Below are 14,895 nucleotides of genomic sequence, written 5' to 3' on the forward strand. Positions count from 1 at the left end.
ACAGGGAATTGGAGAGGCACTTCAGGATCTGAATTAACTGTACTTCAATTCTAGCACTTCTCCATCTTCAATGATGGTCTTCTTGCTTGTATTCCGTTGCAGTATTTGACTGTAAATTATTGTAGCCTAGCCGTTTTTATAGGCATTTTTATTAAGCACAACTTGACAGCACAGTCTCCTCAGTTAAAAGTTCTAAGAACTTAAGAATTACCAGCCTGGACTAGAGCAAAAGCCAGTCTGGCAGTCTATGTCAGCACGTCCCTAAAATGGGACCAGTGGTGCTATATCATGGAGGTCCTACTTGAGCATTTTAGTAGGGTTTGTTTTTAATAGGTTTTGGTTCAAGGACCATTTTGAATGTAAGCAACTTTTTATTCAGAATCCTACCTTAATATTACAAGTATTAGTGAAATGTTTTAGAGGAAGTAAACTCCAGTCTGGTCATGATAGTAGAAGTAGCATCTTTGTAATTCATAATACTGACATGTTCTTCCTATTGTGATTAGGTTTTAATAGTATATCTCAGTGAACTGATGCTTTAGTTCTTGTGAAACAGGAACGAGTATTGTGATTGTTTTACTTGAGTGCTATTAATTGGGTTAAGTTCAGGAACTTCTTTTCATTATTTGAAGCGAGAGTTCTTCTGTGGGAATGCAGTAAATATAAATGGGACTGAAAATTTCATGTAATATATTAGATTATTGAAATCTAGGTTCTATAGGCTATGTCAGCATATTTCTGAAAGAAAATATTTCCCTGAAGAGATCTACTCAGAAAAGTACTTCTAATTCTTTGTACACTTGTATCAGATCTCAGCATTTTCTAATTAAGAATATCTAATATTTTCAGTCCAGGAATCAGATAGCATGCACAGGGAACTTTGAATATGGGAAAAAGACAAGACTGTAGTCTGACCAGTACTGGTGGAAGAACCTGTGGAAGTTGTGAAAGTGCAGTAGCCTACTTAGGGCTTACTTATATTGCTGCTTACTAACGTTCTGCTACGTGAAGGAAATAATGCAAGTAAAAGAGGAACAGCGGTGTTCTGATTTCTAAAGGCCAGCTGAGAGATAATGTAAATTGAAACATATTGCTTTTGGTGACAAATCCTCCAAAAAAAAATGCTTCCACTCTATACTTCAAGGGGATTGAAAAGAAATAGCAGTAAGATTTTGATCCATCTTGTGGGCTGTATTCATTTGTTTAATCAAATACAAGGACAGTAAGCTTTTTCTCCTTGAAGTGAACATCTTGCGGTGTTGCACAGTGAATTTTGTCTTTACTGCTTCAGTGTACAGTATCTGTTAGTTGTACGGCTTATTTGGCATTTAGTATTGCACTGCTATCATTATTAGTAAAAGTAACAAATAAAACCATGAACTAAAACGGAGGAGCTGAGTGTTGTTCTGCTAGCATATCGACATGTTTCTTTCTGTTGAAATGGATTAGTTAATGCTCCCAAACCAGAGAATTTTCCTCTTCTGTTTTAAAATACGTATATTCCTAAAGTAGACTTTAAAAAGAAATATCTCATTTGGATCAAGGAAATACGTTTATTTTGAAGCCTCTGTACTCTCCACGATGCTTACAGGTATCCAGTGGTGGTTTGGTACTTCAGATTTGTGCTTTGCTGAATTCCTATTCTGAGTGTAGGATTGCAATTCCAGGGTGTTGTGAACAAACCAACCATCTTTCATTTGCTAATTCACTACATTAAATGGCCACCATCAGGTTTCATTTGTATGTTATATTGAGTATGCGTGATATTTTATTCTTCCTCTTTGCTGCACATCTTGTTGCATACATCAGGAATTTGTAAGAAAACACGGATTAACCTTGCAAGTAAAAAAAAAAAAAAAAAGAAAAGAAAAAAGAAAATCTGTTTTTTACATCATAGTTGTCAAATTAACAGTATTTCACATTGTACACAACCCCTTCCCCTCAGCACCTTAGTCTTTTTTTTTCCTTTTTATAAGCTACTAGTAGAAGTCCATCTTTGTGATAAATTGCCCCAGATGTTTTTTAAATATGGATTTAAACACATAATGAGAAAGTAAAAACAAAAAGCCAGGAAATGTTAAGTTTGTGCACAGCAGGGAATTCAGAAACTCAAATCTGTTAAAAAGGATGGCTTATCCCAGTGACCTTCAAATGATGTTTAGTAATATCCCAATTCAAACCAAAATGTAGACATGTTTAATTTGAATTGCATGCTTAAGTAAGACTTTGAAGGATTTGGAGCATAGGCATAATGCTTTATCAGAGAAGAGACAGAAGTTTAATGTTTCTTGTAGTACATTCCATTGCTTCAACAAGAGGAATACCTAACAACTGCCGCTCTTCTATTATGAATCTAAGAGTGAGGGGGTTTCTCCTTAACTCTCTGGAGAAGGAATTTAAGACCCAATAATAAAAATACTGGCATGACTGAAGTTCTTCATGTCTAAACATCTGCAGGACTGTAGCCTTGTGTAATAATGGAACAGTCTGAAAAACATGTCTATAAAATCTCAATATGGTACTGTGTCAGCACATATTCTTCATACAATATTAAGGCAGTCAAGTTTGAAGAGTTTCTTTACCAGCAATATTTCTGTCCCATCTTGTGTCTGGACTGTTTTCTGCTGGTGGGATCCCATTTGCCACATTTCTGTCTGAAGCTAAGGATTATTTTCATGTACGTTTTGTATAGTAGTACCTGTATTCTATTTTAAGAAAAATATACACATGCCTTTCTCTTCTTTCAACTATGCAGAATGGCACGAGATGAACTAGCACATTTCAGAATAAGTTAAATAGAGAACAAAGTATTATGTCGCTGGATGACTAGAAGAAGAGGAGCTGATTTCTGACCACAAAAGAAAAATAAAGAATTGCTAAGACTATAGCTTTGAGTAAAATAAGCCTGACTGTTTTAGTTCTAAGGTGAGTTATGGAAACAACAGTAAAAGAGAGAAAAATCTTACATAAGAAAAGTGTGGGAATGGTATAAGGGTAAATTGTGGCATGAGAGAGCAATAATGAAAGAGGTCGAGAAAAAATAGAAAATTAGGTTGGTACATAACGCAGAACAAAACAAATAGTTTGTAGAAACATAGCATTAACACAGTTCATATTTTCAGAAAAACAAAAGGGTTGGAATGAACAGTGGGTAAACATTGGTGTCTCTTATTGGAGAAAGTGTTTCAAGGAGATTTGCTGGGTTCTATATATACATATGCTAAGGACATTGTGGAAAAGAGTAACCTTTCATCAAAAACGCAGAGTTAGCTGGAGAAAATAGAAATCAGTAACAAGTGAATCGAGTGAGAATGAATAAATGAGTAGATTGATGAATAGGCAGAGAACATCGCTTCTTTGGGATGACCTAGAATAATTTATCTAGTGTCATGTCGTGTTCCTAAAATGATCACAGTGCAAGAAAACAAAGATTGTTATTTCATCATGCTGTATGTATTTTTGTGTGCAATTAATGGTGTCTATATTGAAGTCTGATTACCATCTATTTGTAAAGGTATTAATGATACACATGTACTATCCAAAAAATTATTATTATTACTGGTTGCAGAGACTAAGCTGCTGACTACTACATGTTATGAATAATTTAGACCTGATGTATTGATATCTTTTCCTGATTGATTAGTCAAAGTGCAGTTAACCTTTCTACTACCACTAGTCATACTAATTATAAAGGACTGCATGTAATTCCAATATTCAGGAGTAAAGGTTAAAAAAAATTTCATCTGGTTACTACTTTAAAATTGTTTAGCTGTGAAAGTGGAGGAGACTTTTTTACTTGAAGCTTTCAAGGTTAGTAGCAACTAAATTGAATAGTCTCAGTAATTTTAAGTCAGCGTTTTCCTGAGAATAATGTCACCCCCCTGCAAAGTACTGTTAATGCCCCACTTATCTTTGATCAAGGCTTTCAAAATAAGTTTAAAGTGGGATACTGCCCATGTACTGAAGCAAACTCCTTGTAAACAGAACTTTTTGGAAGAACTGCATTTAGTGTCTGTATGTCCATTTCTCACTTCCCTCATAATGATAACGGAAATGTTTTACAATTTTTTTCTTCTTTCCTTTTTGAAAAAGAGAAATGACCTAGGGGGAGCCAAGTTACAAGATGAACTAACGAAGTTAGAAGAGGAAAGAAGTGAAGATTGGTCATCTATGCAAAGAAAATGACAAGGTATCTATGACAATCACAGTGCAGATTAATTTCTTGCTGGTGTAGAGGTCTTCATGATAGGTAAATTGTGGCAGTAAGCTTTAAAAATAGTCCTAGGAAAAGATGTTCTGAAAAGAACTTTTTTCTTCTGTTTGATTGCCAGAGTAAGTATATATCTTTATAAGTATCTTCAAGATACATCTTAAAAGTCATTACTGTGTTGAATTGTAGCTGCATTTCTAGTAGATGATCACATTCATGAGCTGTGTTCTTGGCAGAAGTCAGTAAAAACACTGCTTCTCCCAACACCAAAATAAAATCCTTCCAGACTGTCGATTTCTGAGGCTTTAAAATCATCATTTCATGAATTCATTTAAATCACTGCACTTGAACACTCAGTGCACAAGTTATACCACCTTCTCTTTTCTTTCTCATGTATAACCACTACAAATAAATGTGCTAGTACTAGTATCGCACTGTATTTAAAGGATATGTTCCCTTAAGTTCGTTGTTCTGCAGATTTGTAACTTGAGGAATGCAATATCAGTACTGCTGACAACTCATGTCCCTCAAATACTCTCAGTAATGTGCATATATAATATTTATGCAGTGGCTGCTAAGAGGCTGACACAAGGCTATATGCCACTTAAGATCTGAGGTTAAATGGTTCTTCAGTGATGCATAAAATTTGTATTGATCATCTGCCCAGCACTGAATTGAACCTATTAATGATTAAGCCTTACAGTATCAGTGTGAGAAAGGGAATTATGATCTCCATTAAAAAAGTGATATAGTAGAGCCCCAGGGGCTCATGTAATCATTTCAAATCATACAGGAAGTATATAACAGAGCTCACAATCTAAGCCAGCTCACCGCACCAACCAGCTCATCTTCCTTATTTGGACATCCTTGCATTTGTTGTCCTTTTCGTCATATTCTGTCAGGTGTGGAATGTGTATGTCAACAGCTATGCATTCCTTTTGCACTGCTTTAACAGCCAAATTCTCTTGCAAAGTAACTTAAAACACACAGGGAATGTGAATTGGGAATCTTTCTTGTCCATAAAGAATACGACACGTAATGCAAAAGGGCCAGCATAAACAACATAACTTAGCTTTCATAAATTAAGTTAAAACAAAATGCACAGGAAGACCTGTTACTGTGACCTCTCTTTTTTTTTCTTTTTTTTTGCATAATGTTCTAGATCTTTCTCTAGTACAGAGAGGAGGAACTGCTTGTATGGAACAATTAATGCTTTTGCTTTTGTAATCTTGCTGAATGTCTATTTGATTTCTTTAGCAAATGTCAGGTCACATGTTGGCTGTTCGCGTTCTGAAACTGAAGTATAAATCATCTTCTCAAGTGACTAACTGTCATTTTTCTTAGCAAAATATTTTTCTATCTCTATCTTATGTAACTCTTACAGTTGCTGACATTTTCCTAAAAGCCCTGTTCATTTGACACTCAGGATTTCAGTATAAAACTGTAGATGAGAATAGAGAACTCTTTTGCCTTCGCTTTGTACCCATTTCCTTTACCATTAGTTGAAAAAAGGAATATCATGCGTTTCTGAGTCATGCTGTATAAGGGTACTTTATTTTATACATCATTGGAATTTTGAAAGGAGAAGGATAAGCTGTACCATAGGTGAAAGCAAGTGTTAACATGCTTGAACTATAGAAAATAGCAATTAAATCTTGATGGGATGATATTACTGATAGATCAAATAAATGTTGATGCAGTGATATGGAGAGTATGGATAAAAAGTTGAGTGCTACAAAAATGGTTGTTAATATTAATGGAAAACATATGTAAAAATTTATAATCCTCAACCAAAGACATGGATCTATCCAGAAGAAAAGAACAGAGTATGGAGCTCTGATGTGCCTTGAGTTATGTCTACAAGAGGACAGCCCTATATAGCGTCTTGTCACAGATTAAGATTGTGTATACTTGACCATACCTTGTTTTATTGTGCCTGATTCCTGCTGGCTTAGGGATGATATTTTAGTATTAATAATCTGCTATACTTATTTACATGTCGATAGAAAGCTGTTGATGTGTCTTCCTGATGGATCTTTTTAATCAAACTTACAAAATGTAAGAATTTCCTAGAAAAACATGGCTGCATAATGTCAGTTGGTATTAAATTCCTGTTGGTGTGGCCTTTGACTTGCAGCTTCTGCTGGGTCCAGCTGAAAGATGAATGAGGTAATTTTGCTGGTGTTTCAGGTTACCACTTATGCCAGTCTCACCATTATGGGCAGTGAATTAAAGTGTATCTGAACAGCTCTGGAAAAACACATTCAAGAAAAGCTGTGTTCCATCTGACAGAATGCTACTTTTAAGCACCTAGCGTGATTTGAAGTGCTAGAATGTTGGTCTTGAGAATTGATCCACTATTCCTAAAGCATCCAACCTCATATCTTTTAGTTAAATTTTAAACAGTCTAGAGACTTTAATGGGTAGATGCAGGGAATTTTAAGACTTTTTAGGAGTTTGTAGGTAGGTTTAAGATGTCCTTGTATATATAGTCTTAATCTCTATAAACCAGAATCTGAATTGACTGAGTACTGTGTGGCTGTAAAAGAGCATTGCTGTGCTTAGAAAAGGAAGTCAGATCTTTATCTAAATATCTCCACTTTGTAATAAGATACAGTATAATAACAACATGCACAGTGAACAGTTGAAATCAGCACAGACACATCTGAGAAAGGACGCTACTCACGTAAAGATAGGTATGAAAAGAACCTTCCTCATTCCTGGGACTGGCTCAAAAGCCAGACTCCCTGCAGTTTAGAGGAGCCTGTCTTACTGACGTCTCCTGATCATGTTTTGGGGGTTTGTAGAATTACAGTTCCCTTCTTATCAAAGACAGATGTAGGATTGGGTCCCCAAGAAACAGATCCCATCTATCAGTATACATACCAGTGTGACTTTGCCACCAAAGATTCTCAAAGCTCATTCATGGACATTACAAATTTATTCTCCTCAGTTCATAAAGGTAGGGACATAATAGTTCACAGGTGTGGAAGTGAAACACAGATGTGAATATTTTAAGGCATGTAACCTTGACAGTTATACTTAAAATCATTCAGCATGGATCAGCTCAGGGAAATAAGCAGGGTTGTAGTTTGCCTTTGAAGGTCTGACTAATTACTATTGTACACGAAGAAACCAAGAGAACTGAACTTACTTTTCTGAAAATACTTGTACAAGAGGACAAAGAAAATCTTGAAAATCTGTTGTACGGTTGTGAAATGAATCCAACTCTCTGAATTTCCGAAGAACTTTTCTCTGTTCCATTTTACTTTACTCTGATTTGAAAACATCTTTTTCTGAATTCTTGGAAAACTGTACATTTCTACTGTGCACTGTTCTCATTAAATCTTTCTTTCTCTTGCTACAAGCTCTGATAGAGGGGGACTTCCAACAGCTTGTCTTCCAACACTAGTGAGACACTGCAAGTCCTCCCAGTGCATATTAGACTGCACTGAGTCATGAACACTGAAGTCTCCAAAGGCTTACTGGATGATCCCCTTTTAAGATCTCTGGTGGTACAAGTTGTCCCAAATTAGAAGCTAATTGCAGGTTTCAGAAATGTGTAAGAATAAGTCTCCCCAGTTACATACCTCAGGAGATCTACAAAGAGGAGGAGGACGATTAAAGTTTATGGCTTGCAAAAGAAGGAAGTTGGGGGGATTATTTCTCAGTGTTCTTTTTATGAGATTTTTTTAAAGAAAAAATATTTTGACTGACAGGTCTTTGGATATGCTGTGAGTTCTGGCCTAGAGGAACAAGCTTTTATTTTCTACTAGAAGACTGCAGGCTTTAGCACTCTCAGTATTAAGATCATTGGAGCCAGGCATCCCTGCTGATATTACTAAAATGAACTTTAATCAATCTTGAAAGAAGACTTCAATAACCTGAATTACGGCCTCCAGTGCTAGATCTTTGATAGAAGAATGGGCTTGGCAGTATTGATTTTCTCACTCTTTGCATTTCTTCTGATATTTTTGCCACCTATTAGCAATGTGTATTTTAATAAAACTTTATGAACTGCCTTTTCCCAGCAATCTTTCTGTTTTTAAGTGGAATATTTTCTACGTCATTCACATATCTTTTTCTTCATTTTAAAACCAATACAATTTTTGAGGAAGATTGTGGATTAAAAAAACAATCCAAAAATAGCAACTTACTTCCCTCTCTAATTATGACACAGCCCCTGTCAGTACTACCAGATGGGAAGATGAACCAGAAAATAGCATGAATAGTCACCAATCTTCCTCTTGCATTTCTCTTTCTCTTTGAGAAGGCAAGATCTGAGTTTTTGGGGCTTGATACATCTTTATGTTTAGAAAAACTTACAGCTGGTTTTGATAAAACAGCTTGGAGAGATTTAGAGAATTCAGAGCCTTCCTGGGACAACTGCAGAAATGAAAGAAATGATAGAAAGGGCCTATGGGCTAGGAAATCTGATGGGGAGTGCACGAAAGTGGTTTACTATTTACATGTAAAGAAAAACGGGAGAAAAAAGCTGAAACTACTAATGTTGATAATATTTTTCTAGATTACAGCAAAGTTCACAGGTGGCATCCTGCATGTGGCCTGTGGCCTTCTGACCTTCTGAAAGATGGCCTTGTGGTTTCATAGGTTAGCTCTCCATGATTAAGTTGTTACTGAGCAGACCACTAACGCTTCTCCACAGCACTATTGCTGTACCTTCATAGGGACTGCTAAATGATGTGGTATGTACCACAGAGACCACTGTCCACAGGAAAGTGCTGTCAAAGAGTGAGAGAGGGTTAACCACAAAATATTTACAATTTTAGCATGCACTGAAAAAAATATATAGCTGAAAACAGTATTTTCCTTTTGCTCTCTTTGTGCATTGTGGTTTTAGATTGGCTGCAAAAATGTTTCTTTATAGTGTGGATTGTCTACAGCAGATGGCAAACAATGATTAACCATTTCCTTCCAACTGCTCTTTAATGAGCAGAAACCAAGTTGAACTTGTTACTCATATTGAATTAAGCTGAAAAAAATCATGTAGTTATGAGTGTAAACGTTCTCATCTAACATAAACTTACCAAGAATACCACAGTTTGGCTTGGATGTCTTCTTTCGAGCTTATTTCCAATGGCAGAAGATATAAAGAACTAAATCATAGTGCAGTATAATTATAGTTCTTAATTTAATTTTAAATTATTCCATTGTTAAGTGAAATACTGATTTACACAAGTGCTAGACCTCTGAACTACATGGATTTGTTAGTGTATCTTAACCAAAAGTAAGTTTCTTGTATGTTGCTGGTGAGACTTAATATATTTTCATAAACTAAAGCTTCTGTAAGATTAGAGTGGAACTACTGCTCTAGCATTAAGAGCTAGGGTAATAGGATTCACATTTGCTATACAGTCACATTTCTAAGCTGTTCTGCTTTTCGTATGTTAAGGCTGAGGGAGTTCTAGGATATATGCCCTTTCAAATTAAAAGAAACAGAAAAAAAACAACCAATACCTTCTTAATATTGTTAATTTGAGAAGTAGTGTCATGAGTGAGATGATAGTGATAGAGGCTGAGGGCCAGCTGTGTAGGAATCAGTTTGGTAGAAACGGATCTGGTAGTCCTAATACCCAAAGTGAATATGAGGTAGCCATATGCTCTTCCAGCAGAACCAACTTGCGTTCAGTGTTGCATTGGCAAGACTAAATGCAGCAGCTCTAGAGAAGGGGGCTTCTCCTTTTAACACTTGTGAGACACTGTTTGGAGTTCTGTGCCCAGTTTTAAGGTAGAAGGTAGCAACCACCTTGCTAGCACAAGTCCAGTAGAGGGCCCCCAGTCTGGAGTATGTGGTGAGCAAGGAGAGACTGAAAGAGCTGGGTCTGCCTAACTGGAGAAAGAAAGGCAAGAGCAACCTTACTTCTATCCGCAGCTACCTACTTGATGTTAGAGTAAGGAAAAGATGGAACCAGGCTCTTCTTGAAGGTGCCACAGAAATAGAATGAGGGCTAACAGACACAAGCTGGAAAATGAAAAATTCCAGTCAGATATAAGGAAAAGCTTTTTACCAAGGAGTGATGAAACACTGCAACAAATGTCCACATTGGCTATGATATCTCCATCCCTAGAGATATCCAAGATTCAACTGGATATAGAATTTAGCAACTTGATCTCATTAGATCTGCTTTGAGGAGGATTAGGTATTTCCAGAGGTCTTCCAAGCTTCATTATTCTATGCTTATTGGATTCTGTGGTAAGTAGGACCAGTTTTTTTTTCTACATGACTCTCTCTGAAGTGAACTCATGGCTTCATTGAAATCAAATAACAAAAATCGTACTGTCTTCATGGTACTCCGAGTTTTGCATGGTTTGGAGGGTTCTTTGAAATCAAATAATGCTTTTCGTGTTGGGAGAACTTCAGAGAAAAGCTTTTGTTTTTTCTGAAAGTTTATTTCACAATTAACAGATTCCTTTAGAATATACAGGTGAAGTTATGCTGGCATTAAAAGCAAAAAAAAAACCAATATTTTTTCTCTCAAATTTGTACCTGTATTCCTGTAAACTCAAGTATTTAATTGATTGGCTCAAAAGGGGAGGGGAAATTGGGGATAGAAGAAGAGTGTTGTTCCCATGATCCTGAAATTAGAAAGTATTTCAAAACTTTGAAATCTGTTGTCCAGCTTTGATATTTACGAAGTAAATCTTACAAAGAAATAATATATAAAAAAAGTTCAAATTGTATTGTGAGCTTTAATTACATTTACATTTACATGTTTACATTGTACAACTTACTATGACAAAGCAAATAAAATGACGTATGAACAGATAGTGTAGCATTAAAGCAAATGTTCATTTACTGTATTTCTGAAGAGGGCAAAGAGTTACTAACATTGCTTAGATAGTTTTTTTTAATGCCATTTGTCAGTAGAGTGTATATAGCCTTTTTGTGCATGTGATAAAAACATCGAGGGCATGTTTTCTCCTCTTACCTAACTCACTTATTCTACTTTGTAATCTTGCATATGATGTTGATTACAATATTTTTAATAGAGTGTAGTGTGTACCTGCATGGATAGTGATAAATCACACTGCAGAGTATGTGGCCCATAAAAATTTTATGCAGCTATGAGAAAAAGTTACTGTCATTACAGAACCATTTGGAAAACCGGATTACTTGTTTCAGCAGTCTGGACTTGATCTTTTAATGCTGTCAGTGTTTTGGATGAGTGCAGATGCATACGTGATGAATTTAGAATGTTCCAGGAATATTTAAAAACATCTAAATACCTCCAGTGTTGAGGTTAATTTCTCAGTTTGGTAATCCTTCTACCCAAATCTGCATAGCATACCTTTTCATAAGAGGAGTCTGGATCTAAGAAGCATCTATCATTATGTTATTCTCAATTCCAGTGTTCACCATTTGTTGTGATTTCATAGCAATATTAATTAAGTATTTTTTGCTTCTTATCCCCCAACTCTTCAGAACTTGTTTTCTTTGCAGCATTTTCCTTGTAGTCAGGAGGGAATTTCACATACTTCTAGAAAATCTGACAAAATAGAGAAATACAAAATTCATTAGCTGGAACATTAAAAAACACGTAGCCTAAGAGTTGTGATTCTGAGAACTGGTAATATTGATTTTATGATTCTTGAAGGTTTTATTTAATTGGGCATTTACACATTTGTATGTGAATCTGTTACATGACATACACCCCAGTTTGCAACAGCTTTCGAGTATCGTGTCTGATATTCCCATACACTTCTGACAGTATCTATATTCATGAGTTTCATAACATTTTCCTGCATTTGTGCTCACAACAGATTTCATTTCAAAGCACCACTTAATTGATGTAGTACATGATGCATTGTACATATAATTGTTTCTCGTCTGTATGATTATTTTGTGACACCTAGTGGATATATTGATAGTTGTGCCAGTTCAAATTGCCTTGGGTTGTCTGGGTTGTCTGAATATGCATTCTGACCTGCAAACTGAATTCATATGTTAAACACATAGAATCTCGGTCTTTCTTTCTTACTTTCTCTCTTTTTCCCTTTTTTTTTTTTTCCCTTTAAATTTGATCCTGGAATGGTTCGGTCGTAATCAGCTGAACAAATACTCAGCACACAAAAGTCTTGAGGAAATCCCATTAGTCCTAAAATGCTACAAGATAGTAAAAATTTGAAAATTTCATGATACTGTTAAATCAGAATCTCTACATGTGCTATGCGTGATCTTCACCCATCAGGTTTTTCTACTGTATCAACTTTTCTATGTAGTGGATCAAGAATGAAGTTCCCTATGAAATTGAGCATGTTTTACATAAAATTATGAAAGGTTACAAAGAAGTACTCAGACTTTTCACCTTACGAGGGCTAATAGAAATCCAATTCCTTTACAGTTCATAGAGAATGAAATGTGGTAAATAATTAAAATATTATTCTATAAACATGAGAATATATTTAGAATATTTACATCAATAAATATAGTTTAGAAATGCCTTAAACGCATGACCCATTTTCACGACTAAGATATATCACATGAAGTATAATTTACATGTCATGGGTTCTGAGCCTGAAGCTTATTTTGAAGTCATTCATCCTACAGGCAGAGTTGAATTACTGTCTTGTGTGTATATTACAGATGCTGGGAAATAGGAAAGTCAGTGTTTTCATATGCCTGGTTTTTAAGTTCGTAAAGGGAGAGGAAGTTTTTTTGGACAGTGGCCTCAAGTCTGCTTGCTCTGTTGGTGAGTTGATGCTAGTGGTCTGCATGTTTATAACTTCATAGATGGTATAACATATTCCTTTCCCAATAGGTCTGGCCTACCAGAGAAGATGCAGAGTAATAGCTCACATGATAGCTAGGATACAATTTTAGTAGTTCTTAAAAAGGATCTAAAAGGAACTGTAAAGTACATTTATTTATAGATAAAAGATTGTGTATTTTTTATATTTGGGGAATTTGAATTGAGTTATCCAGAAGACATAAATTAACTTTGAAGACCATCTTCAAAATTTTATGTTTTACCTTGGCATGCTTCACAGAAAATTTCTGTTTCCACTCCCAAAAGGCTTCAAAATCAGAAAATGCAATGCTGAACTGTGTCTTTAATACCAACTGATAGGCACTCTTTTCCTGTACTCTTCACAGTTGCTCATCATAACATTTCTCCTGTGACTTTGGTTTATGCAAAATTAAAGCCTGTAGCAACAACATCATGAATAATGGACACAAAGTCTGTAATACATCATTGAATGCTGGCAAAGATCTGCTTACTCTCCACCACCTGAAGCCATGGTTCGAGTTCATTAATGAATGTTTAACTAGTGAAAGCTTTAGTCTCAAGTAAAAAGACTTACACTGGAGTAAATCTATTGAGAGTCTCAGTCACCTGAGAAAACAAAAGGTTGTACAGAGGGAGCTGAAAGCAGGCAGAGCTGTGTATCTGGCCACCCGAGCTCCTCGCCTGCAATTCACGAAGAGTGTTTGTTGTGCAGACGTGTGCCATATCGGTGTCACTGCCCCAGTCACCCCAGGGCACTCCAGATTCCATGCTCGGTTCCGTTGGCACGCATATCTACAGCAGCTGCCTCCCTTGCACTTGACATCAGCTTGCTGTGCTTGAAGTATCCCTGCAGGTCATCATGCTGAGGACCAGCACAGTCTGGGATGCCTAGTCTTGCAGACTCCACTTGCATGCTGCAGCATGCAAGTGAGGGTGCAACAGCCCTGGCAAGTATCAGCAACTTTTGGTGATTTCACCCCTCTCTTTTCTAAGGTTTGTGTTATGTAAACCTGATCTGGGTCTTGGACATGGCTAATGAGACCAGTAATCTCATTAACTTGTGCAGTGAGTGTATGTGTAAGCCTTCTTTCCGTTGACAGTAACAATAACCAATAACAATAACCAATCAGAGCGGAGACAAGAGAGTTGTGGCAAAACCACCTGTGTGTCTTTTTTGAATCATACTACAATTTGAGACAATGTTGGAGAGTAACAAAGCTGTTATTGTACATAGAGGTCACCTGCTGGTATCCAAAGAAAAACACTAATTGGAAAGTAAAAGGCATCTTAATAATTAGCAGCATTGTTAACAGTAAGTTCTTTGAGGTTGCCAGGAGTTGTAGACATGAAACATGAAAGCCCAGTTCAGGCTCCAAAAGGACGGCTAAGGGTGGAGGCAAAAGGCAGAACACGAACCAGACACAGCTGTGTCAGGAGCTATCACATCTCCAGAAGTTGAAGCATGCATGCAGCCTTCAGCTGTGTGAGTGGGCAGGCTCAGCAGAGGCCTTTGCTTCTGTGTCCCTTAACAGGTGGAGTTCTCTCACTGTCACTTGATACACCATGGGAAGGTGAAGCCTCATCTCTCTTTGTGCATAACATCCCCTCCCAGTGTGTATCAGCACTGATGGCCCAACAGAAGTCTCCTGTGGGTGGAGGTGGTATATTAGCACAGCCTCGCAATGTTAGTTTGGTCCCTGATGAAACAGTAGTAGTCCTTACACAGGCTGCAATGGCTGTGAATTTAGGACTGTTTAGGATTTTAAATAATGTGGATTGATTGCAGTCTAACACAGTCAATGTAAATACTTCTGCTTTTGCAAGTAAACTTCTTGTTCAGGTGTGTAGCCTCCAGAAAGAAAAATACAAGTAGCCAGAAATAACCAGCCCAGTGCAGTTATGGTTTGCAAGGACTGCATAAGTATTTTCTCTGTC

At 36.6% G+C, this 14,895-nt stretch overlaps 1 protein-coding gene across 2 annotated transcripts in view; it reads left to right on the top strand.

The window, feature by feature from the left end:
* The window catches only part of PPARA (peroxisome proliferator activated receptor alpha), a 173,815-nt gene that overhangs the window by 74,389 nt on the left and 84,531 nt on the right, over positions 1 to 14,895 (top strand). Inside the window, exons 8-9 of one of the 2 annotated variants that reach the window (XM_085233236.1) lie at positions 2,756 to 2,925; positions 4,093 to 4,189. The gene's annotated coding sequence lies outside the window, so the exon portion shown is untranslated. The remainder of the gene's footprint in view (positions 1 to 2,755; positions 2,926 to 4,092; positions 4,190 to 14,895) is intronic. The other variant, XM_085233242.1, reaches the window with a different exon arrangement.

The sequence above is a fragment of the Meleagris gallopavo genome, chromosome 1, assembly GCF_905368555.1.
Source record: "Meleagris gallopavo chromosome 1, MGAL_WU_HG_1.1, whole genome shotgun sequence".
In the NCBI taxonomy this organism is placed as follows: Eukaryota; Metazoa; Chordata; class Aves; order Galliformes; family Phasianidae; genus Meleagris; species Meleagris gallopavo.